The 25,984-nt window shown below is 41.9% G+C and overlaps 2 pseudogenes; both read left to right on the forward strand.

Moving 5' to 3' along the window:
* The first annotated feature begins 7,452 nt into the window (after positions 1-7,452).
* LOC115013322 (nuclear factor 7, brain-like) lies at positions 7,453-12,809 on the forward strand (annotated as a pseudogene).
* A 5,020-nt stretch (positions 12,810-17,829) lies between these two features.
* Positions 17,830-22,479, forward strand: LOC115013323 (nuclear factor 7, brain-like; annotated as a pseudogene).
* The last annotated feature ends 3,505 nt before the right edge of the window (positions 22,480-25,984 follow it).

Here is a 25,984-nt window from a genome sequence, read left to right on the forward strand (position 1 = left end):
CTGAACTCGACCTGGGGTATGTAGTCTATCTACTTGATTTATATATTGACAAATGTACTTTCTATATATTGAGTTTTATAATAATTAACAAACACAAGTTAGGTATATATTTATAATAGCTTACCCTGCAACACAACTGCAATAAGCACTTATGATATCGCTAGTTTCCTTGACTGCGCAGATCCATGCCGAATGTGGCGTATGGGAAACTTTCATTGAGTACATTTGAAAGATATTTGTTTCAACCAGCCAGAGTCAAACAGTCTAAATGCTTTGCCTTCTTTGTATTCATTCAAAGTTCGTTTATGAAACTCGACATGGTTCCCTGGGTGGTCAGGTAAAAATAATGTTATATCGCTGAGGTATATCGGCGGCCAAGAAGTCATGCTGTTGTTTTCATTGACCCAGCCATCCTGCAATGTCAAGGGATCAGGCACTGAAACGCCACTCGGCATAACCAAAAGCTTAGTCTTTTCTTTTTCTGTGATTGAAAGTCTTTCGTTAGCTGTTGGTTGCTCCTCAATGCCCATCTCTGATGCAGCAAACACCCTGGCAATAAGCTCCAGTTTTGTTCCTGAAACCTTTAAATTCTGCTTGCGGCAAAATACTTTCAAAGCTTCGACTTTCCACATCTGAACCTCATCATAAGAAAGGAGTTCAGAACTCATTGTAGAGTAGTAGGTTTGTTTACAACACGCTTGAAGAATAAGCTAAATACAATGTAAACACATAGAGAAGAAATCCAATATGGCGGCCCTTGTAGAGTTGGTGCTCACTTTTCTAGGCCCGCCACACCAGCATGCATTACGATTCCACTGGAAGCCCGAAACTCCAATTCCATGTATATGTATACAGTATGTGATGCATGGTCACATTATATTTCCTGTAAACGCCACAAGATGGAGACAAAGTCCACATTTTGTTCACAGCAGACTCATTTTGAACACTGAACATTTGATCTGTCACTTATTTACATGCATATTCCTGTTTGCTGCACAGGATGATCAATAGCAGCACCTCTCAGCAGTTTATGATGGATTTTCTTTTAATACATATCCTTCACAAAAACCCATTGTGTTTGTCAGACATGCTGTATGTCCAGGGCAGATAAGAGATGCATCTCTGCTGTGGCTCTTGATGTTGTTGCTTCTTCAGACACCAGTTCAGTCGAGTCTTAAAGACATTATTCAGACTGAATGATATCTTGGACATGAGTCTTTTCAGCTCTTCAGAGGCCGACATTTATTTTGTGCTGCTGTACCATCATAAAACTCAATTATACAAGATATTAACACTGAATTCAAACATAGTTGTTGAGGAACTCAAACACAAGAATGGTGCACTCAAATGAACGACTCCGAGACGGATATAACAAAATAAAATGCTTTGCTGCAAACAAAGTACAAAACAATAGGTGGAAACAATCAGGGGCGGAGCAGACAATCACACCAAGGAAGGAAGTAATCAAGACATGACACAAGGGGAAGAGAACATTTCAAAACAAAACAGGAAGTGTACGACGAGACAAGACTTGAGTGAATCCAACTACACAAAAGGTCACATGACAACCACAGACTAACATGACATTAAACAAAAGCCTGATCTAAACCCTAAACATGAACATGAATACATTTAACATAGCTGACGAGACACAACAATCATTTATTCTCTGCTTCTCTCATTCTTTCTTTTTCTGCTGCTGTCAGAGAAAAACTGAAGTGCTACAGAAGTACATACAGGGCAACAGAAGTATCTGTGTTAGTGCAGTTTTTCTTTCCTGCCTTCAAACACTTACCACAAACATTTCACTGTTAGAATACAAGTCAGTGACAGCTCCTGCACGTTCTCCCTGTAGGACGGCTCATGAAGCACCGCCTTCACCGCCTCCAGGAAGATGTCTTTGTTTAATGTGTCAACGTCCAGCACTTTGGCATCGCCCTCGCTCTCATCCTGATCCTCCTGGTCAAACATCAGAGGAAGGCCGACGATGGGAACTCTGTGGTAGTTGGCCTCTTGAAGTCTGTTGGTGCCTCCGTGGTCCACAAACACTCTTTGGGCGTCATAAGAGTTATTTTTGGGGCAGCCTGTCCAGCAGCACCTTGCTTGTTTCCCCAATTCGGACTGCAAGGAATCTGGGTGTTACATTGGACGACCAACTGTCACTGCCAGCATCTCTGCAACAGTCGGCTTCTGCAGAAACACTCTTTACAGGGGTGTCAAACATACGGCCTGCGGGCCGGAACCGGTCCACTGAGGGTCGCACACAACACTGCCAAGCAAGCAAACTGTTCATGCTGGAGCTGCCGGTAAAAAAACTTCTGGAACTGGCGGGTTCTGTCAACATTACACTCGCAGCCTCATTACCCAAAATGTCTTTGTCAAAAAAGGAGAAACGTGGACACGGAGTGTAGAGTTTTCCAAGAAAAATGGACCGTTTCCTATTTATTCACAGAGGTGTGTGCTTGGTGTGTTCACAGCAGCTTTCAGTGCTCAAAGATTATAATATTTGGCGTCACTATGAGACTCATCATGGCGAATGGTCTGAAGAAACAGCAGCCTGTAGCCGAGATGTCGGCGATGCAGCAGTGAAAGCTAACTACCTTATTGCTAGTGAAATAGCATTAGCATCAAAGCCATACTGCAGTGTTTCGCTCGCCGTTCACGGTCAAGGCTTCTGATCTGCCCGTCGACATCCAACTTGAAGTAATCAACTTGCAGTGTGATTCAGATTTGAAGGAAAAATTTGTCTCGGTGGGCTTGGACACCTTTTTATCAGCTTCTCTTGACAGGGCACCCCACATTGACAGCTCTCGCTGCAAAGGTTTTGTGCATGTTTGGGACTACCTACCTTTGTGAACAACTTTTCTCTGTAATGAGCATCAATAAAACAAAGCTCTACAGAGCTCTAGGCTCACACACAAACACTTAAATGACATCCTGGCTGCTCCTCAGGATTTGACGCCTGATATTGACGCACTTGTGACGCTAAAAGATTACAAGTTTCAGGAGCAAACTAAACAGTGAGTAAGCATACTTAATGTAAAATGCTGCTTCGGACACTTTTGCACATTATATATTTCTGTGAGAATATATTTCTGTGAAAGTGAATACTTACTGTGGAAATATTTAAAGACATTGAACAGTGAAATATAATGTCAGTCAGCAGCTGCAGTACAAAGAGACACAACCTTTATGTATTTACATGTATACATTTACAAGGCAGGCGGATAACTTAATGCCTCCTTAATAGTTGTTACTTTAGTTTGTGTTTGTGTGGTGTGTCAGGATTACTACACAGATGTGGAAATGAATGTCATTTTCTAATTATTTCTATATCTTGACAAGTTGTTTTGATCATAAAGTAAAATACTATATTGTTCCAGATACCTGTGACTAAATGTGTTGTGCCTGATACACTGTGATCTGTAAGTTGTAATGCAACTAAATGATAAACTGAGGCATAATATTGTTGAAATTGCACTTTTAGGTTGTTCATAATGTTTTGTAAAAAGATAGTTCATTAAATGTGAACATTTTCAGAATGTACTTGTTTGCACTAAAACAAAGGGAAACATTTTGAGATCTCGTTATTTATAGGTTATTATATGATTTTACTAGTCCGGCCCACTTGAGATCAAATTGGCCCCTGAACTAAAATGAGTTTGGCACCCCTGCTTTACAACATCAGGAGGATACGTCCCCTACTGACTCAGAAGGCAACGCAGGTTCTGGTTCAGGCTCTTGTCATCTTACTGCTTGACTCCTGCATGTGCCATTCAACCTCTACAGCTCATCCAGAATGCAGCAGCCCGACTGGTCTTTAACCTACCTTAGTTCTCCCACACTACACCTCTCCTCTGCTCCCTTCACTGGTTACCAGTGGGGGCCAAAATCTGCTCTAAGATTCTGGTCCTGGCCTACCGTGCTGTGAATGGATCAGCCCCTTCCTACATCCAGGCCATGATCAAACCACACACCCCAGCTCGCTCACTTCGCTCTGCATCGGCCAATCGGCTCGCTACTCCCTCACTGTGAGTGGGACCCAGACAGTGACGTGCGATGAGGTTCATGGCTGGGGAGGCACTGACAGATGAATACGCAATAGCGATTTTGACTAGAAAAATGATCAATATTATTTGAATCATACAGAAAATGCATTTATAGCACAGACCAGTGGACACACATACATTTATATTTTATTTTATTGTTATTAATTGTTTTACTTTTCATAATAACGGGGGAGGCTCTGCCTGTTTCAACTGCAAAAAAATTAATCTCTTTGTATGTTGCACTTACATTGGTTTGGCTTGTTTGAAGCTATTGTTCTGCATTTAAATGATGTCACCCATTTAAAGCTGATTGTCACAACCTGGCTCGAGAGGAGGTGACAAGGAGGGAGACAACACAATCAAATAACTTTTCTATATGGTTTAATTTAAGTAAATGATCCACAAAGCACAAGCACAATACAAATAGCAGGCAGCAGGCCAGAGGGAAGAGACAGAGAAGATCTTGCAGGTCTCTTTATAGCCTGAGCCCAGCCTGCTCAGGTGTGCTGAATCAGTGATGAGGAGATGAGGTCTCAGCTCCACCAATCAACCTCCTGAAACACAGGTTAAGCACACAACATGGGAAGGACAGGACAAGGCCACCTCTGAGGCCGTCACATGATGTACTTGCAAGATTCTTGCTGTTTGAAGTTATATTCTCATCATTGTTTGCACTTATTGTAAGTTGCTTTGGACAAAAGTGTCAGCTAAATAAACTGTAACGTAACGTAATGTCTCCAGGCTCATAATAATGACTCCATGCTCTGCAGAGCTCAAGACAAAGTCCTGCAGGTGTTGAGGAAGCAGCTTGGCGGGTTTACACTGTGGTGGGACAAAGAACTCAAAGAAAAAGTCAGTTCTCATCAACCAAATATCTGCCGCCTGAACAAACTCATCATAGTGGACGTCAGGACCAATGTGACGTTGGACAAATGGCGTGTAGTGAGATCGGGGTGGATGACGCTGTCATCTACGTGATGCAGAGATCTCTCTCTCACCTGGAGAAGGCTGGGGGCACTGTGGGAATCATGTTCTTTGATTTCTCCAGTGCCTTCAACATCACTCAACCCAGGCTGCTGGGGGACAAGCTGGAGCGCTCGGGGTGGATCATCACCTCACCAGCTGGATCCTGGACTACCTCACCAACCGTCCACAGTACATGAGGACCTGGGAGTGTCACTCGGACATGATTGTCTGCAGCACGGGGGCCCCCAAGGAACGGTTCTGGCGTCGTTTCTCTTCACCCTCTACACTGCAGAATTCACCCACAACACAGCAAAGTGTCACCTGCAGAAGTTTTCTGATGACTCTGCTATTGTCGGCCTCATCTCTGATGGGGATGACGAGGAGTACAGAGAGCTGACACAGGACTTTGCCCTCTGGTGCCAGAGGAACCACCTCCTGCTCAACGCAGGGAAGACCAGGGAGCTGGTGGTGGATATCAGGAGGCGCCATCATTCTCCCCCAACACCAGTGAACAAACCTGGGAACGGACATTGAGATTGTAAAAGAGTGTTCACCTGAACAATAAACTGGACTGGTCAGATAACTCTGCTGCTCTGTTTAAGAAGGGACGGAGCAGCTTTATATGCTGAGGAGACTGAGGTCTGACCTTCTTTGACTCTGTGGTGGCATCAGCCATTTGTTATGGAGTGGTGTGCTGGGGCAGCAGCATCTCAGCTGCTGACAGGAAGAGACTGAACAGACTGGTTAAGAAGGCCAGCTCTGTCCTGGGGAGCCCTGATTCTGATTCTCCATCTTTGAAATAAGCTGAAGTTAGAGTGGAGTCTCACGACGGAGCTGCAGCATTCTTATCGTGACATAATTCATGTCGTTCAAATTTAAATGTACTGTTTTAGGGTACTGTAGGGTTTTGATGTTTACTGGACCTTTTCCATGGATGGTTGGACCTGTTTGTCTGTTTGAGCTGCTGTTCATGAATCATCCAGCAGAGAGCAGAGTGTTAGTGTGACTTCTAGTTTCCTCTCTATAAATAACAGACTACAGTCACATCAGCTGAGGTGAGTTAGTATCAGGTTTCATAGTTTCTCCATGTTTGTTCCTAATGTTTTCAAAACTTTACAATCTTTACAAACTTCGCTGTTCTCCAGTTATGAAGCAGCCAACATATTGTTACAATATTTTACCCCCCAGGATAAATATTTTATTTTAGGCTTATCTTGAGCATCTGGACACATCAAATCAAATCAAATGCATTTATATAGCCCAATATAACAAATGACACATTTGTCTCAGGGGGCTTTACAGCCTGTACAACATACGACACCCTCTGTCCTTAGACCAGGGGTGTCCAAACCTTTTTCACTGAGGGCCACATACAGAAAAATATATGAAGGGCTGGGCCACTGACTCGAGGTGAGGTATATTGCCTTAAAATCTATCAAATGTAGGTAGATTATGCTTGATAATTGAATATGCTCAAGAGGGGTGGGGGTGGGGGGCAGCCTCCATCACAGCCTCCATCGCAGCTTTCTATTAATGAGGTTTCATTTAATGTGTTACAATAAGGGTTTGCCTCAGATTGCTTCTTAGCCAGGATGGTGATCCTCCTTCACAGCCCTGTATAAAGGGGGGGGGGGAGAGATATCTCAAGCTTGTTAAACACTCTAAACTGCACTTTGGACTGAAGGATGCTGCAGGTCAGGAGTAAGTTTGGTGTTTGAGATATGAAGGACATCACAGAGATGCTGTCGCTCATTTAAATTCTCAATCTGCTTTTGTTCTTCTTCTGCATTGATCATGTCGATTTCTTTCTCAATGATAGAAAAATCTTGGAAGCGCTGAATGAATTCTGTCATGAGAGACGTGATCACAGACACATATTTCCCCTTGTTATCAGAGAGGTTGCGCAGTAGGCTCTTGTTCAGTGTTGAGATGACCAGTAAGATCAACTAAAAATACCAGGTCTGCCAAACATGGAGGGTCACTCATCTCATGAAGAGGTCGGTCCTTCTTTTTCAAAAACAGGTCGGTTTCTGATCTCAGGGAATAAAACCACTGCAGCACGGAGCCGCGACTCAGCCAGCGCACATCAGAACTGTGGAGTACGTCCCCGTATTCAGCATCGACATCAGACAGGAAAGCTTTAAATTATCTGTGGTAAAGTCCTCGTGCTCGAATTATGTTGTGTCCTTTAGACTCGTAAGACCAAGCAGCTCTTCCGTAACGCAAAAGTTGTCGTCAACTCCCCGCAAAAACAGCTGTGCGGTGTTTGTCGCATCCGTGCTCTCATCACATGCAATCAGTAAACATCTAAAGCACAAGCTTTATCTGACACTTGATGTTTTAAGTTAGCTGACAAGTCAAAACTGTGTTTCTGTGTTAGAACTAAGAAGTGCAAAACATTCAAGTGCAAGTTTCTATCTGGGCCATATTCCATTATACTTTTAGAATTTGCTGCGGGCCAATTAAAAATGGATCACGGGCCGCAGTTGGCCCACGGGCCGTAGTTTGGACACCCCTGCCTTAGACCCTCGCACCGCACAAGGAAAATCTTCCTAAAAGAAGCCCAACATTAGCATTAGGAAACTCTTGGAAGCCTCAACAATAACTTTATGTTTTTTAATCACTTCAACAGATTTGATTGAAAGGATCATGAAGACGTCAGGCAGGATAAAAGTTTAGGGGAAGTCATGTTACTGTGGCTGAAAAGTAAAAATGTTGTCAAACTTGTTTATTGTCAGTCAGCCTGTTGAAATGTTCAGTCCTCGTTAGACTAGAATACAACACTCCTCTCCGTGTTTGTAGCATTTCATGAGCATTTTCATTTCTTATTTAATGAATAAACCGGAAAGATCAGCTTTTGTTTTTTAAACTTATTTTACCGTTTGTAGTAAATAAATGACAGAGCAGCATTTCCTGCTGTTGATAGTTCACCCTGTGACAGAGATACATGGAAACAAAAGAAGATTTTGATATTGTTGAACAGAGCTGAGACGCCAGGACAGGGTGTGAGATCTCTGCTGGAAAACACACGTCTGGAGTGAATCAAGTGGAGAAGTGGAGAGACTGTAAGTCGGTGAGTCCTAAATATAACTTTATGTTTTTTAATCACATCAACAGAGTTGAATTGAAATGAACATGAAGATGTCAGGCAGGATAAAGGTTTAATGAATGAGTTCAGTTTATTCCAGCACACAACTTTTGAGACCTTCAACCTAAAATGAGGTTTAATGAGACAAACATGTTTCCTGCAGAACTCTGGTCTGAAGGGAATCCACTCCCATATGTACATGTACCTCAACAACTCTTGTGTTCTTCTGCAGAGATACATCAGGAAAACATCAGTGTGGGCTTCTGCACAGGTTTGAATACCTGCAGTCTGAAGGGATCAAGCTTTAACGCTTATCTCTTTACACTTTATAGTTAATAAAGTTGAAAGTCGTCTGGAGTCAATAACTATAACTCATGTTGTACAGAGGAAAGGTGTAAAGTAGATAAACAGGCGGTGCAGCTTCTGTCTCAGAACAGGAAGCTAAACTTTGAATTGTTGTGTGAGTGACGAGCCTGACACTGACTGTTGTTGGTCAAAGTTCACACAGTCGTTTAGAGGTATTTTATCTGAACAGACTGAAGCTGTGACGTTTCAGAGCAGAACAGTTTGAAATGACCAAACAGAGGCACGTCACACTTTGAACTATATTTCCTGATGGTTCTGAGAGACGTGCTGTCAGGATGGAGAAGCTGCACAAAATCAACAAAGTCAAAGACTGTGATGTTTTCACTTCTCATCCCTCTGTTCCAGATCCTTACCACGCTGTAAGACTGGAAGGTCTGTGGGAAGTGTTGCTATTTAACAAGTCGTGTGCCTGAACTACACGCTTTCTTACGATGTTCTGCTTCTGTGTCTAGATATTGTGTCAACTGTTATCTGGATGTTTTGTGTGCACTCCAGGAAGAGTGACTGCTACAAGAACACTAAAGAAAGAGATATAAAAGTATTTCCAGGAGAGCTGTGTTGTGTCCTTCTAGGTTTTACTTTAGAGGCTGAAAACACAAGTTATGACAATAAGAAATCTGTTTTATTTGAACATTTTGAGGATGAAGACTTTCTACTTTCTTATCTTTATAGCTCCTCAACAATACCGTCTCTGTCCGACACCTTTCACTGTCATGTTTATAAACTCTAAATATCTTTAAGACATTGACAGAACATGTTTGTGTTGTTGATCATTTCTTTATTTTGCAGGTGTTAATCTTTAAAAGATAATTCCAACAAATGCATGATGAGATAAACTCATGTAGTGTGATCCTTAGAGTCAGTAGAGGGTGAGTGAGTGAAAATACTCTCGTGCTGAGAGACTTGATGTCGACTCGATATCAGGATTGTTATTTGTACATTTACTCTGACAAAATGTAGAAACAATTATAATGAAGTCAGTTTGTTTTAAAAGAAATGAAAAGTGAACAACAGCTTTGTTCCTATAAGTGCACATTAAGAGAGTGCTATTTCTTTAGTCCAACTGGATATATGAACACCGTCAAACAGGCGTGTTAGCAGAACATGTTTCCTGTTGCACTGGCTGAAGAATAAAACTGTCAAACTGGTTTCATGTCACTCAGCCTGTTGAAATGTTCAGTCAAAGACACAAACCTCTCCTTGTTTGTGCCTTTATGAGCATTTCCAACTCTTTATTTAGTGAACAATGAAATATAACTTCATCTTTTTTACTGGAGCGTCCTCTGTACTAAGACTGAGTCCTGACCGCTGCGGTCAATGTTCCAATCCGACCCGTGGCCCTTTGCTGCATGTCGTCCCCTGCCCCCCCTCTCATCTCTCTTTGACTCTTCTATCAAATAACCAAAAGAAATAACTTTAAGATCTGCTTTTTAAATGATTGTACCTCTTGTGTTTGTCTTCCAACAGATACCTGTACAAAGTAATTGTCCCCAACTGAGTTCAACATTTCCCTCTGAAAGACATCCTGACGTCACCATCTGCTGGTGAATAAATGACAGAGCAGCATTTCCTGCTGTTGATAGTTCACCCTGTGACAGAGATACATGGAAACAAAAGAAGATTTTGATATTGTTGAACAGAGCTGAGACGCCAGGACAGGGTGTGAGATCTCTGCTGGAAAACACACGTCTGGAGTGAAGAGAAAGGACAGTAACTTGTTGAGTCTTGCTTTCAAAAGACAACAGGGACCGAGACAGATGGCTGAGAAAACCGCTCTTGTTGAAAGTTTCCTGAACTGCCACGTGTGTTCAGAGACTTTCAGAGATCCTGTGTCTCTGAGCTGCAACCACAGCTTCTGTTCCAGCTGCCTGCAGAACTTCTGGGAACAAAGTAAGAACAGAAACTGTCCCATTTGTAAAAGAAAGACCTCAAAAGATACATTACTTGTGGACTTTGCACTGAAGGAACTGGCTGACTGCTTTGCTGAGAGGCTGAAAGTTGGATCATCTGAGACGGAGAAAGGAGAGAAGAAGGTGGAGGTGTTGTGTAGTAAACATCCAGAAGAGCCTCGATTGTTCTGTAAGGATGAAGATAGAGCTGTGTGTCCTGTCTGTGAGTTTTCTCTCCACCAGAGTCACACGGTGGTTCCTGTAGAACAAGCAGTCAGTGAGCTGAAGGACCAGCTGACATGTGACTTAGAGTCTCTGCAGGACAAGAGGGACAAACACAAACAAGTGGAGGAAACATACAACGAAGTGATTCAAGAGTCCAAGAAGCAGCTGTTGTCCACAGAGAGGAAGATCAGAGCAGAGTTCAACAAGCTCCACCAGTTCCTGAAAGAGGAAGAGGAGTCCAGACTGGCAGCTCTGAGGGAGGAAGAGGAGCAGAAGAGGGAAGACTATCAGCAGAGAGATGAAGATGATTCAGGAGCAGATCTCCTCTCTGTCACACAGTATCTCTGCTGTTGAAGAAGACCTGCAGAAACACAAGGTGCCATTCCTCAGCAGTTATAAAGCCACTCAGACCAGAGCCAGAGTCCAGTGCTCACTGTCAGATCCACAGCTGCTCTCAGGAGCGCTGATAGATGTGGCCAAACACCTGGGCAACCTGTCCTTCAGAGTCTGGGAGAAGATGAAGGAGAAGGTCCACTTCAGTCCTGTCCTTCTGGACCCAAACACTGCAGCCTGCTGTCTCTATCTGTCTGATGATCTGACCAGTGTGAGATGTGGAGACACAAACCAGCAGCTTCCTGATAATCCAGAGAGATGCACTAAGTATGCTGATGTTCTGGGCTCTGAGGGCTTCAGCTCAGGGAAACACAGCTGGGAGGTGGAGGTGGGAGATCATCCTGTCTGGTTGTAGGTTTGGTTAAAGAGTCAGTTGACAGGAAGGGAGAGATACAAGCTTCACCAAAATATGGAATCTGGTGTTTATCACATCGCAGTGGGAAATACACTAATGGTGTTGGTGAGACTGTCAGAGTGAAGAAGAATCTCCAGAGGATCAGAGTCCAGCTGGACTATGACAGGGGGGAGGTTTCCTTCCACAACCCTGAAGACATGACTCACATCTACACTCACAGAGACACTTTCACTGAGAAACTCTTCCCATTGTTCAGTATTGGAAAAGCTGGTGAAGCTAAAACTGCTGATATCAAAATGTGTCCCACTGAGATTTCTCTGTGACGTTCAGGAATGTAAGTGTTCGTTAAGACTTCAGTCTGACTTCACTGTCTGTCTAGATCTCATTGTAATAATCAAGACAAACAACAGAAAATCCAGACAAATATGATGTTAATCCTCAAACTGCATTACATCATCTGCTCTTCAACCTTCCTGCAGGTTTACAGACGAGCCTGGTTAGCAGCATGTTGTGTTTAATCACCACAATGTAACATTTATTGTCTCCACTAAACCAAATACTTTGTGTTCACTTGTGATTCTTTAACTTTTGTCTTCAGACGTCAGTTTTAGTTTGTTACATTTCTGAATCTTCAGATGAGTTATTTTACATTTGCTCATGTTTTACTGTCAGAGTTTGACACTTTACACTCAGAGTCTCAGTGTATTCAAATGCATTGATTGTTTTTGTTCTTTGTTTTTCAGCAGAATTGATTTGTTGTTATGAATTGTCTCCGTCTGAAATGATTTATGCAACATGGTTTCATGTGTTTATTGTCTTCATGTAACTTACTGTAAACACATTGTTTTAATCTTGAGCCATGAAGGATGTAGTTATAGTTTGTTTATCTAAAATCTCTAAAGATGGGAACTCCTGCTCTTGACTTTCTGTTTTCTCTTTAATGGATGTCTTCAGAATATTTGACGTTGTTTTGTGAATTCTCTGCTTTGTTGGCGTTTCAGAAATAGATTTAGTGTGTATGTCATGCCACCTCTTAAAGACAATGTGGATACAAGATGCTGAAACTTTATCACATCATCAGGAAACAAAGTTAACAAGTCAAAGCTGTTAATTATCCTGGTTATCAACATCTAGTGTTTAGTCAAACAACCTTGTATAGTAGAATCAGTCATCACTTTTAGTTTGGAGAGTTTTGGCTCTTTTTATGAATGAGTTCAGATTTGGATTTGTTGTTTTACTCTGAGGGAACAAGTCATTTAATATACTTTTATTTGAGTTCAGTCTTAATTCTTACAGTGCTTCTGCAACCTGTAGCCTATATAACATTGTTTGTAGTGTTTACATGGTCAATAACATGAATGATAAATGACAATGTCCAGTTTTAGATCAACATAAAGGAAATACTTTCTGTACAATTTACTTTAATATGTTTCATTTCTAAATGAACTAAATCTTTATAAAATGTACATCATGCTGCTTCACATGATTATTTATTAAATAATCAGCAGTTTTATTAAAATGTTATCTCTGAGGTTGTTTCCTTTCTTTACGTCAAATATTCATGTGACAAATTACAAAACATACAAACAATGAAAGATGATAATAAAACCAGCTTTTACTAAAGAAACTTTATTTAATCTCAACACATTAATAATTAAACCTCTTTTTATTTGTATGTATGGACAGCCAAACCGTATATATATCTGTTATATACAGACTGTATATAAAGAAGCTAGAACAGCCTCATGCCACCCTGATGAAGGCTACAGTGGATATAAAACGTTTACACACCTTATAAAATTGCAGGCTTTTGCAAACGTAAAGACAGAAATAATAACAACGTAGTAAATGTTTGACTTGTTCCACCAAACAAACACAAATACAGTTAAAAAAACAAATAGTTAATTATTAGGAAGAAGACGTTTTTAAAAACTACAACACCCTGATTGCGTAAGTCTGCACACCTCACCCAACGAACACTTTGTGAAGCACTTTGTGCATTTATTACAGCAGCAAGTCTTTGTGAAGAAGTCTCTATTCACTTTGCACATCGACACTTTGGAATTTGATCTTCTTTGCAGAAAAGTAGAAGTTCCTTCACATAGCGAGGGGATCTCCTGTGTACAGCTCTCTTTAGGTCATTGCACATGTTTTCGATGGGATGGAGGTCCGGGCTCTGACTGGGACATTCCAAGACTTTGATTTTCCTTTTCTGAAGCCACGCCTTGGTCCACTTGGATGTGTGCTTTGGGTCATTGTCATGTTGGGACGAGATATTCCTCTTCCTCTTCCTCTTCATCTTCATCTTCATCTTTCTGACAGCAGGTTTTGTGCCAGAATATCTTGATATTTGGAGCTATTCATTCAAGCAGCCCAGAGCATGATGCTCCCACCACCACGCTTCACAGGCGTTTGGTGTTCCTTGGATGATGAGCTGTATTGAAACATATCTTAACATAGTTCAACCTTTGTCCCGTCAGACCACAACACATCTTCCCACATGGTTCGGGGGTGACTCAAACAGGCTTTGATATTTCTTTTTGTAAGAAAGGGTTTCCGTGTTGCCACCCTACCCCATCGCCCAGACATGTGCAGAATACGGGAGATGGTGGTCACATGCAAGGAGGGACCAGTACCTGCCAGAAATTCCTTTAGTTCCTTCAATGTTGCCGTTGGCCTCTTGGTCGCCTCCCTGATAAGTCTTCTCCTCGTCCTCTCATCAACTTTGGAGGCTCGTCCTGATCTTTGCAATGTCTCTGTGGTGCCACATCTTCTCCACTTATTAATGTTGGCCCTCTGTGATTGAGTTTGACCCCCCCGGTCTACTGCTTGCTTTGTGCAGTTTCGCCTCTGCTCGGTTTCGCGACGGGCGGGGCTCCGCCCCCTACGCACACACGTGTGAACACACCTTCACCTGCAGCCAGAGACAGAGCGGAGGAAAGGAGAGGGGAGAACTAAAAACAAATCCGCCGCTAAATGTTTTACTTTAAAATGACACAATATAATTATTTATTACCTGTTAATCATGTTAAATGTCAGCTCAAAATTGTCTGCGAGCCATATTGCGTTATCGAAAGAGCCATAGGTTCCCGACCCCTGGTCTAACCGGTACTGCTCTAACTCCAATCTTCCCTTTTCCAAAGACTGTCGTTCCTTTTCCAATTTATCCCTCTCTATCTGCAACAGCAATAGTTATTTTTGTTGCGCGAACGTTAAAGCTATTGTAGGAGAACCCACAGACTCACCAACATTGTCACTTGGACTCTAGTGTAGCTGGCAAAATACCGATTTCCGTTAAAGTATCCCTCAATGACCCTTTAATTTCCTTTAACCATTTTTCTCCAACATCATCATAATGCTCAACAAGCTTCAAAAGTTGCACTTTTGTACAACTATCCAACAGTTCCTCAGACGGAGACTGAACAAAGTTAGCCACAGTAGCCATAACTACAAACACCAAGTCCTCCAACACTAATGCAACAGGGTTAATGGCTGTTTTAACGATGGAACCCAATCCCTCTGGCTACCTATTTAACCAATACTAACTGACTCACTCAACCCTAGTCCTCATGCAGGATTGTGGCGGGATGGATTAAGCACAAAAACCAGCAACCCGGTTAACTTCCAGCATGCTGAAAGTCACCTGGACAGTCCTAGAAGTGCTCTAACCACTTACTGCACAAAAATAACAAACAAAAATAAAAAAGAGATCAATAGAGACAGCCAGTGTGTCACTTTGCTTATGCCTAACAGGAATAAGGGTTCCAAATTATTTACCAGCCCTCAACTCCCCAATAGCAGCTCAGGAAAACATTCACCAACCTATGCCTAGACAGATAAACTGCTCTTAATCACAACCAACAGCCAAAATTAAAGACTGAGGCCTCCCAAATCTAATACTCTCCTCCTCTAAAAGGCAAGCCAGAGACTTTACCTAATAGCTAAATGCTAACACTCTTCTACTCAATATTAGACAACTCACACACACACAATCAAATAATTTTTCTATATGGATTAATTTAAGTAAATGATCCACAAAGCACAAGCACAATACAATACAATACAATACAATACAATACAATACAATACAATACAATACAATACAATACAATACAAATAGCAGGCAGCAGGCCAGAGGGAAGAGACAGAGAAGATCTTGCAGGTCTCTTTATAGCCTGAGCCCAGCCTGCTCAGGTATGCTGAATCAGTGATGAGGAGATGACGAGGTCTCAGCTCCACCAATCAACCTCCTGAAACACAGGTTAAGCACACAACATGGGAAGGACAGGACAAGGCCACCTCTGAGGCCGTCACATGATGTACTTGCAAGATTCTTGCTGTTTGAAGTTATATTCTCATCATTGTTTGCACTTATTGTAAGTTGCTTTGGACAAAAGTGTCAGCTAAATAAACTGTAACGTAACGTAATGTCTCCAGGCTCATGATAATGATTCTATGCTCTGCAGAGCTCAAGACAAAGTCCTTCAGGTGTTGAGGAAGCAGCTTGGCGGGTTTACACTGTGGTGGGACAAAGAACTCAAAGAAAAAGTCAGTTCTCATCAACCAAATATCTGCCGCCTGAACGAACTCATCATAGTGGACGTCAGGACCAATGTGACGTTGGACAAATGGCGTGTAGTGAGATCGGGGTGGATGACGCTGTCATCTACGTGATGCAGAGATCTCTCTCTCACCTGGAGAAGGCTGGGGGCACTGTGGGAATCATTCTTTGATTTCTCCAGTGCCTTCAACACCACTCAACCCAGGCTGCTGGGGGACAAGCTGGAGCGCTCGGGGTGGATCATCACCTCAGATCCTGGACTACCTCACCAACCGTCCATAGTACATGAGGACCTGGGAGTGTCACTCGGACATGATTGTCTGCAGCACGGGGGCCCCCAAGGAACGGTTCTGGCGTCGTTTCTCTTCACCCTCTACACTGCAGAATTCACCCACAACACAGCAAAGTGTCACCTGCAGAAGTTTTCTGATGACTCTGCTATTGTCGGCCTCATCTCTGATGGGGATGACAGAAGTGCAGAGAGCTGACACAGAACTTTGCCCTCTGGTGCCAGAGGAACCACCTCCTGCTCAACGCAGGGAAGACCAGGGAGCTATACAGGGAGTGGATATCAGGAGGCGCCATCATTCTCCCCCAACACCAGTGAACAAACCTGGGAACGGACATTGAGATTGTAAAAGAGTGTTCACCTGAACAATAAACTGGACTGGTCAGATAACTCTGCTGCTCTGTTTAAGAAGGGACAGAGCAGCTTTATATGCTGAGGAGACTGAGGTCTGACCTTCTTTGACTCTGTGGTGGCATCAGCCATTTGTTATGGAGTGGTGTGCTGGGGCAGCAGCATCTCAGCTGCTGACAGGAAGAGACTGAACAGACTGGTTAAGAAGGCCAGCTCTGTCCTGGGGAGCCCTGATTCTGATTCTCCATCTTTGAAATAAGCTGAAGTTAGAGTGGAGTCTCACGACGGAGCTGCAGCATTCTTATCGTGACATAATTCATGTCGTTCAAATTTAAAGGTACTGTTTTAGGGTACTGTAGGGTTTTGATGTTTACTGGACCTTTTCCATGGATGGTTGGACCTGTTTGTCTGTTTGAGCTGCTGTTCATGAATCATCCAGCAGAGAGCAGAGTGTTAGTGTGACTTCTAGTTTCCTCTCTATAAATAACAGACTACAGTCACATCAGCTGAGGTGGCGGAAGATTGTGCCAAGAAGAAGGAAGTAGATGATGAACAAAAGCGGACCCAGTACTGACCCCTAGGGGACACCTCGTGAAACAGTAGAACACCTGGACCTGTGGTTGCTCAGTTGCACATATTGTTGTCTGTCAGAGAGATATGATGAAAACCATGAAAGTGCTACAACAAAGATTTCAATGTCAACCAGGTGCTGGATGAGTGTCAGGTGGGAGATGGTGTCAAAGGCAGCGGTGAGGTCAAGGAGGATGAGGATGGTGAGTAGTCCAGAGTCCGCTGCACGGAGGAGGTCGTTGGTGAGTTTAACGAGGGCTGTTTCAGTACTGTGGTTGGGGTGGAAACCAGATTGAAAAGGTTCATGGAGGTTGTTTGTGTCGAGGTGGAACTGAAGTTGAGCAGCAACGACTCTTTCAAGGGTTTTGGATATGAAGGAGAGGTTGGAGATATTTTTACCTGGTGTTAGATCATGATGAAGGGCTTATCAATCAGCTATTGTCAAAACTGTGTTTCTGTGTTAGAACTAAGAATTGCAAAACATTCAAGTGCAAGTTAATTAAATTAAAAATGGATCACGGGCCGCAGTTGGCCCACGGGCCGTAGTTTGGACACCCCTGCCTTAGACCCTCGCACCGCACAAGGAAAATCTTCCTAAAAGAAGCCCAACATTAGCATTAGGAAACTCTTGGAAGCCTCAACAATAACTTTATGTTTTTTAATCACTTCAACAGATTTGATTGAAAGGATCATGAAGACGTCAGGCAGGATACAAGTTTAGGGGAAGTCATGTTACTGTGGCTGAAAAGTAAAAATGTTGTCAAACTTGTTTATTGTCAGTCAGCCTGTTGAAATGTTCAGTCCTCGTTAGACTAGAATACAACACTCCTCTCCGTGTTTGTAGCATTTCATGAGCATTTTCATTTCTTATTTAATGAATAAACCGGAAAGATCAGCTTTTGTTTTTTAAACTTATTTTACCGTTTGTAGTAAATAAATGACAGAGCAGCATTTCCTGCTGTTGATAGTTCACCCTGTGACAGAGATACATGGAAACAAAAGAAGATTTTGATATTGTTGAACAGAGCTGAGACGCCAGGACAGGGTGTGAGATCTCTGCTGGAAAACACACGTCTGGAGTGAATCAAGTGGAGAAGTGGAGAGACTGTAAGTCGGTGAGTCCTAAATATAACTTTATGTTTTTTAATCACATCAACAGAGTTGAATTGAAATGAACATGAAGATGTCAGGCAGGATAAAGGTTTAATGAATGAGTTCAGTTTATTCCAGCACACAACTGTTGAGACCTTCAACCTAAAATGAGTGTTAATGAGACAAACATGTTTCCTGCAGAACTCTGGTCTGAAGGGAATCCACTCCCATATGTACATGTACCTCAACAACTCTTGTGTTCTTCTGCAGAGATACATCAGGAAAACATCAGTGTGGGCTTCTGCACATGTTTGAATACCTGCAGTCTGAAGGGATCAAGCTTTAACGCTTATCTCTTTACACTTTATAGTTAATAAAGTTGAAAGTCGTCTGGAGTCAATAACTATAACTCATGTTGTACAGAGGAAAGGTGTAAAGTAGATAAACAGGCGGTGCAGCTTCTGTCTCAGAACAGGAAGCTAAACTTTGAATTGTTGTGTGAGTGACGAGCCTGACACTGACTGTTGTTGGTCAAAGTTCACACAGTCGTTTAGAGGTATTTTATCTGAACAGACTGAAGCTGTGACGTTTCAGAGCAGAACAGTTTGAAATGACCAAACAGAGGCACGTCACACTTTGAACTATATTTCCTGATGGTTCTGAGAGACGTGCTGTCAGGATGGAGAAGCTGCACAAAATCAACAAAGTCAAAGACTGTGATGTTTTCACTTCTCATCCCTCTGTTCCAGATCCTTACCACGCTGTAAGACTGGAAGGTCTGTGGGAAGTGTTGCTATTTAACAAGTCGTGTGCCTGAACTACACGCTTTCTTACGATGTTCTGCTTCTGTGTCTAGATATTGTGTCAACTGTTATCTGGATGTTTTGTGTGCACTCCAGGAAGAGTGACTGCTACAAGAACACTAAAGAAAGAGATATAAAAGTATTTCCAGGAGAGCTGTGTTGTGTCCTTCTAGGTTTTACTTTAGAGGCTGAAAACACAAGTTATGACAATAAGAAATCTGTTTTATTTGAACATTTTGAGGATGAAGACTTTCTACTTTCTTATCTTTATAGCTCCTCAACAATACCGTCTCTGTCCGACACCTTTCACTGTCATGTTTATAAACTCTAAATATCTTTAAGACATTGACAGAACATGTTTGTGTTGTTGATCATTTCTTTATTTTGCAGGTGTTAATCTTTAAAAGATAATTCCAACAAATGCATGATGAGATAAACTCATGTAGTGTGATCCTTAGAGTCAGTAGAGGGTGAGTGAGTGAAAATACTCTCGTGCTGAGAGACTTGATGTCGACTCGATATCAGGATTGTTATTTGTACATTTACTCTGACAAAATGTAGAAACAATTATAATGAAGTCAGTTTGTTTTAAAAGAAATGAAAAGTGAACAACAGCTTTGTTCCTATAAGTGCACATTAAGAGAGTGCTATTTCTTTAGTCCAACTGGATATATGAACACCGTCAAACAGGCGTGTTAGCAGAACATGTTTCCTGTTGCACTGGCTGAAGAATAAAACTGTCAAACTGGTTTCATGTCACTCAGCCTGTTGAAATGTTCAGTCAAAGACACAAACCTCTCCTTGTTTGTGCCTTTATGAGCATTTCCAACTCTTTATTTAGTGAACAATGAAATATAACTTCATCTTTTTTACTGGAGCGTCCTCTGTACTAAGACTGAGTCCTGACCGCTGCGGTCAATGTTCCAATCCGACCCGTGGCCCTTTGCTGCATGTCGTCCCCTGCCCCCCCTCTCATCTCTCTTTGACTCTTCTATCAAATAACCAAAAGAAATAACTTTAAGATCTGCTTTTTAAATGATTGAACCTCTTGTGTTTGTCTTCCAACAGATACCTGTACAAAGTAATTGTCCCCAACTGAAGGAAAAGTTCAACATTTCCCTCTGAAAGACATCCTGACGTCACCATCTGCTGGTGAATAAATGACAGAGCAGCATTTCCTGCTGTTGATAGTTCACCCTGTGACAGAGATACATGGAAACAAAAGAAGATTTTGATATTGTTGAACAGAGCTGAGACGCCAGGACAGGGTGTGAGATCTCTGCTGGAAAACACACGTCTGGAGTGAAGAGAAAGGACAGTAACTTGTTGAGTCTTGCTTTCAAAAGACAACAGGGACCGAGACAGATGGCTGAGAAAACCTCTCTTGTTGAAAGTTTCCTGAACTGCCATGTGTGTTCAGAGACTTTCAGAGATCCTGTGTCTCTGAGCTGCAACCACAGCTTCTGTTCCAGCTGCCTGCAGAACTTCTGGGAACAAAGTAAGAACAGAAACTGTCCCATTTGTAAAAGAAAGACCTCAAAAGATATATTAGTGAACTTTGCACTGAAGGAACTGGCTGACTGCTTTGCTGAGAGGCTGAAAGTTGGATCATCTGAGACGGAGAAAGGAGAGAAGAAGGTGGAGGTGTTGTGTAGTAAACATCAAGAAGAGCCTCGATTGTTCTGTAAGGATGAAGATAGAGCTGTGTGTCCTGTCTGTGAGTTTTCTCTCCACCAGAGTCACACGGTGGTTCCTGTAGAACAAGCAGTCAGTGAGCTGAAGGACCAGCTGACATGTGACTTAGAGTCTCTGCAGGACAAGAGGGACAAACACAAACAAGTGGAGGAAACATACAACGAAGTGATTCAAGAGTCCAAGAAGCAGCTGTTGTCCACAGAGAGGAAGATCAGAGCAGAGTTCAACAAGCTCCACCAGTTCCTGAAAGAGGAAGAGGAGTCCAGACTGGCAGCTCTGAGGGAGGAAGAGGAGCAGAAGGGGAAGACTATCATCAGAGAGATGAAGATGATTCAGGAGCAGATCTCCTCTCTGTCACACAGTATCTCTGCTGTTGAAGAAGACCTGCAGAAACACAAGGTGCCATTCCTCAGCAGTTATAAAGCCACTCAGACCAGAGCCAGAGTCCAGTGCTCACTGTCAGATCCACAGCTGCTCTCAGGAGCGCTGATAGATGTGGCCAAACACCTGGGCAACCTGTCCTTCAGAGTCTGGGAGAAGATGAAGGAGAAGGTCCACTTCAGTCCTGTCCTTCTGGACCCAAACACTGCAGCCCACTGGCTCTATCTGTCTGATGATCTGACCAGTGTGAGACTGTGGAGACACATACCAGCAGCTTCCTGATAATCCAGAGAGATTCACTAAGTATACTGATGTTCTGGGCTCTGAGGGCTTCAGCTCAGGGAAACACAGCTGGGAGGTGGAGGTGGGAGATCATCCTGTCTGGTAATGTAGGTTTGGTTAAAGAGTCAGTTGACAGGAAGGGAAGAGACTAAGCTTCACCAAAATATGGAATCTGGTGTTTAGTACATCGCAGTGGGAAATACACTAATAGTGATGGTAAGACTGTCAGAGTGAAGAAGAATCTCCAGAGGATCAGAGTCCAGCTGGACTATGACAGGGGGGAGGTTTCCTTCTCCGACCCTGAAGACATGACTCACATCTGCACTCACAGAGACACTTTCACTGAGAAACTCTTCCCATGGTTCAGGTATTGGAAAAGCTGGTGAAGCTAAAACTGCTGATATCAAAATGTGTCCCACTGAGATTTCTCTGTGACGTTCAGGGAGGGTGGTGACGTCTCAGTGATTTATTAGGATTGTTATGCTGGAGGTGGTTTTTTGTCAGTTACAGATAATTCCAGTTAAATGTTTATAGATGAGAATGGTGTAATTGTAAAGTACATGAAGAAAATGTAGAGATGCAGGTTAAAGAAAGAATGAGATGTGATCTCTTTCAGCAGGTCACATGATGGATCACGTTCCTTGATTGTTGTATAATATACAATATATTTCCACAGCACAGAATGAGAAACTAAAGCATAAATGTCGGCAGAATTATGTGTTGGTGGTGTAAATGTGCTGCAAGAACTGGGACGAGTAGATTCCATGTGTTCATCTTATTGTACTTATATCTACAAATGTTATTTTCCCAGACATGAGAAACAACCTTTTGTATCTTAATACAGTCATATTGTTTCTCCAGTGTTTTGATAAAACGTCAGGTCTTACTGTGCACAATGTAAGAACAGTGAATGTTAGTGTAATAATTCACCTGTGATTTGTTGAGCGTGTGTGACTGTCGACATATTCTATATATTATTTCAGTTTATCCATAACAATAAATAAATCTTCTTTATTTGTGCTTCTTTGACTGTAGAAGATTCTACAGGAATAACCTGATGAAGTTTATATTGTTCTTCAATGTTTAATCCATATTAGAGGAGCCCAGAATGGCAAGAAAATCAAACATCAAATATTGACTTTAAGATTGTGTGCATTTGGGCTGCGACTAAATATTATTTCTGTTATCAAATAATGTGTTGATTGTTTTAATCAAAATATCTTTAAAATGTGAAAAATGCCAAATAAAAACATCAAAACCGTCAAATTTGAGCAAATGTTTGGATTTGTTACCTGATGAATGATTTAAAGGATTGATGTTTTAAATCGGCAGCGATATGTATTAGTAAGTACAGCTGGCAGTTCATTAAACAATGTAACAAGAAGTGTCATTTCTAATAATATGTATTAAAATGTTGAGTGCAAAGCCCTGACCTCGTCTTTAAATTGTGGATGTTGAATGTTAAAGGTCGCAGTGGTCACCTTCACCTTGATCACTCACATTAATCTGTATCTTTATGATCGCACAGCAGCATTCATTTCATCATTCTTCAACATGTGCTGTTTGTTTCTGTGTGTTGATGTTAACTGTCCATTAGATGTGAAACTTCCCATCAGCACATGAGTGTGTGTTGGATGAACTGCAGGATTTACACTGTGGATTCACGTTACGTTGGATTCAAAGACTCGGATGTTTCCTACCTGGTCGCGTCAACACATTAATGAGTTCATTTCTGTCAATACAAATCAAAGCTGAGCTGCAATTTGATGTGTTTGCACACAGGAAGAGATTCACTTTTCTATTGAAATGATCCTTTTATTGATAACAGCTTAACACATGTTCCTGAAGTTATAGAAACACGTGTAGCACGTAAGAGAACAGAGCAATAATCCAAAGAGTCAGAACTAGAGGATTAATATTAGTCTACAGAAGAAAAGCCAAAGTGACAAAAAGAGACAAAGTAGAAAGAGCCAACTGCAGAGAAATGATTGCATCAGGTTGGAAACAGAGGGAATGGGAGAACGAGTGAAAGACACCCTACGAAGAGAAGCCAACTCAGTGTTGTCAGTGCAACTTAGTCACTGGCTGGAGAAAGAAGATGGCCGAGGTTCAGAGTGAACACAGTGGCTCCAGCTGATCTCAGTAATGCCTCATCTGACTAAACAGCTGACAGGAAGGCAGCAGAGAAGGACACTTATTGTAGTTTATATGTAGGGCTGCACAATTAATCATTTCCTATCATGACGTCAGCTTTGATCATTCATACAGAATCATGATTCATCATGTGTTGGTACATTTCATCTAGTTATGAATGCACATGTTTCTGATATAAGGGAGAATAAAGGAGGACGATTTTGTTCCCCAAAATGACTGAGTAAAACAATGATGTATCAGCATCAGGATGTCAGACTGTAATCAGGGTGGTCGTTATGGTCATAATCGTGCAGCCCTTCTAAATAATTATAATGGAAGCTCTTTCTTATTCTACAGTGATAAACTGCTGCTGTCTCTGACCAGATTGTCTGTTATATTTGTCACAAAGTCATTTTATCGTGCAGTTACATTAGAAGCATCAATGTGCCGTCTATCTGTGTGTGTTTGAGCTTTACGTTGTGTGACTGCGCCCCCTGCTGGAGCTCATTCGCTCTCTGAACTGCCTCTAAATCTGTCCGTTGGACTCAAGTGCTGATCCTCAAAGTGACATGCAGCTAAGTGTCACTTAGTCACTCTTGGTGCCGATGGTTAACAAGCGCTCCTCGTTTTCTCTCAGCTAAGTACAAAAGGCAGCCATTCTGCACTGACAACACAGAGCCCCATAGAAAAGCATGCAAGATATTCTTTATCACATCATCATCGTCACCGTCAACATCCTCATAGTGCCACAGTCATTAATATCATCATCTTCATTGAATCATCTTGAGATAAAAATAGTTATATGCACTTAAAAAGCTGAGAAAATAGACAGAGAAAGGTCGAGTATACCAGCATTCAGTAGAAAATGAGAAACCAAATAAAAAGCAAAACACCAAAAAAACAAGTGTCTCGTTGACGGTCATGCAAAGAAAATGCCAGCTACAATGCTAGTTAGTTGCAGTTGTGTATTACTGTGTAATCCCTCATTTTAAATATGTGAATCCTATTATATTGATTTTCAATTCTAGTAAACACACTATGAAGAACAGAAGAACAACACATTTGTACTGTACATGCTGCTATGTTTTTTGGACATGTCTGGTTCGCACGATCTCGCATTAAACATCTTCAGGTTACCTTTGACCTTTTAGTATTAGAACAGGGTCAACGAGGCATTAACACTGGATGAGACACGATTATACAACGTCTCAGCGCTTCACCTTGATAAAAAACAACCTTCATCACCTTATATAAAGGCGATGAAGCCTTTGGAGGGACAGTTCCCTCAAAATACAATCCTGTATTATTTGAGATTTAAAGAGATAGATGTCCCACTCTGGCAAAGTAGTAATGACCTAAGTGGAAGACAACGATGGACACCATAAAACTGCAAAAAATAATGTTGAAAACAACTTCAACAAAGTTCAACAGAAGAAAAATAGCAGGAAAAGAAAAAGTAATGAACACCACGTTGGTCGTTACAGAAAAACACATGCAGGATGCAAATTGGGTGTACTATCCCTTTAAAAACAGTCCTGTTTTACATGGAGCAGTGTCCCTTTAAACAAGGGATAGGCAATAGGCAAAAGAAAAGAAAAGCACAATAAAAATATCCACTAAAATAAATAAATATTCAAAATAAATAGAAACCTGAGGACTATTCACCAAACCGACTGCCCGGTCTCTTTAATATCTTGGTCTGACCAATAGGGGCGAGACAAATGTGAAGGCAGCCAATGGTGGACAAGCAAAGTACAGACGAGCTGATCGAAGTCAAATCCCAACAAAAACAGTTTTCAGTGCTGCAAAGTCCATCGGATTAATCCTGCCACCCCTGGCACAAACAAGCACTTAATGTCATATAAAGATGATAATACATGAAAAAAAGAACATAAAATACATTTTCTTTAAGTCCTGGGCTGAAGGCAAGGGGACTGATATGTCCTCCGAAATAAAGCCTTCTCTTTCCATCTCTCACACAACACACACTTCTAATATTTCCTCTAAATAATACACACTGAGATGTGTACTTTACATGCTTTCAGACACACACACACACACACACACACACACACACATCTTGCACCCTGTGGCAAAGGACTGCCCTGAAATGAGGAACCAGAAGAGAGAAGTTTATGAATGGTATGGGAGAAAACTCCTCACACTTGTAGAGGCTTCACGCTTACACAGCGTTGATTCTTAATGACTGATACGAGTATGTAAGTGTGGCTTTGTGGAAACATCATACCGTCTTTAGAGCACCGACCTCTCGTTTGCCTTTTTGTTTGGACCGGCTGTTGTATTTCCACAAAGCACCAATATTTTAGTGAGTTAAAAATATCACAACTTTTAAGAAAATCGCTTTTGAGCTTCAAGCGGGTAGTCAAGCTGTCACCTAGCAACAGCAGGAGCTGCCAACAGCGCATCCATCTCCGAGCACTTTGTTTTTAATACAAGCCGAAAGATTTGTCTGAATTATTGTGAGAAAAGGCCGCA

This window comes from Cottoperca gobio, chromosome 9 (genome assembly GCF_900634415.1).
Source record: "Cottoperca gobio chromosome 9, fCotGob3.1, whole genome shotgun sequence".
NCBI classification, from domain to species: Eukaryota; Metazoa; Chordata; class Actinopteri; order Perciformes; family Bovichtidae; genus Cottoperca; species Cottoperca gobio.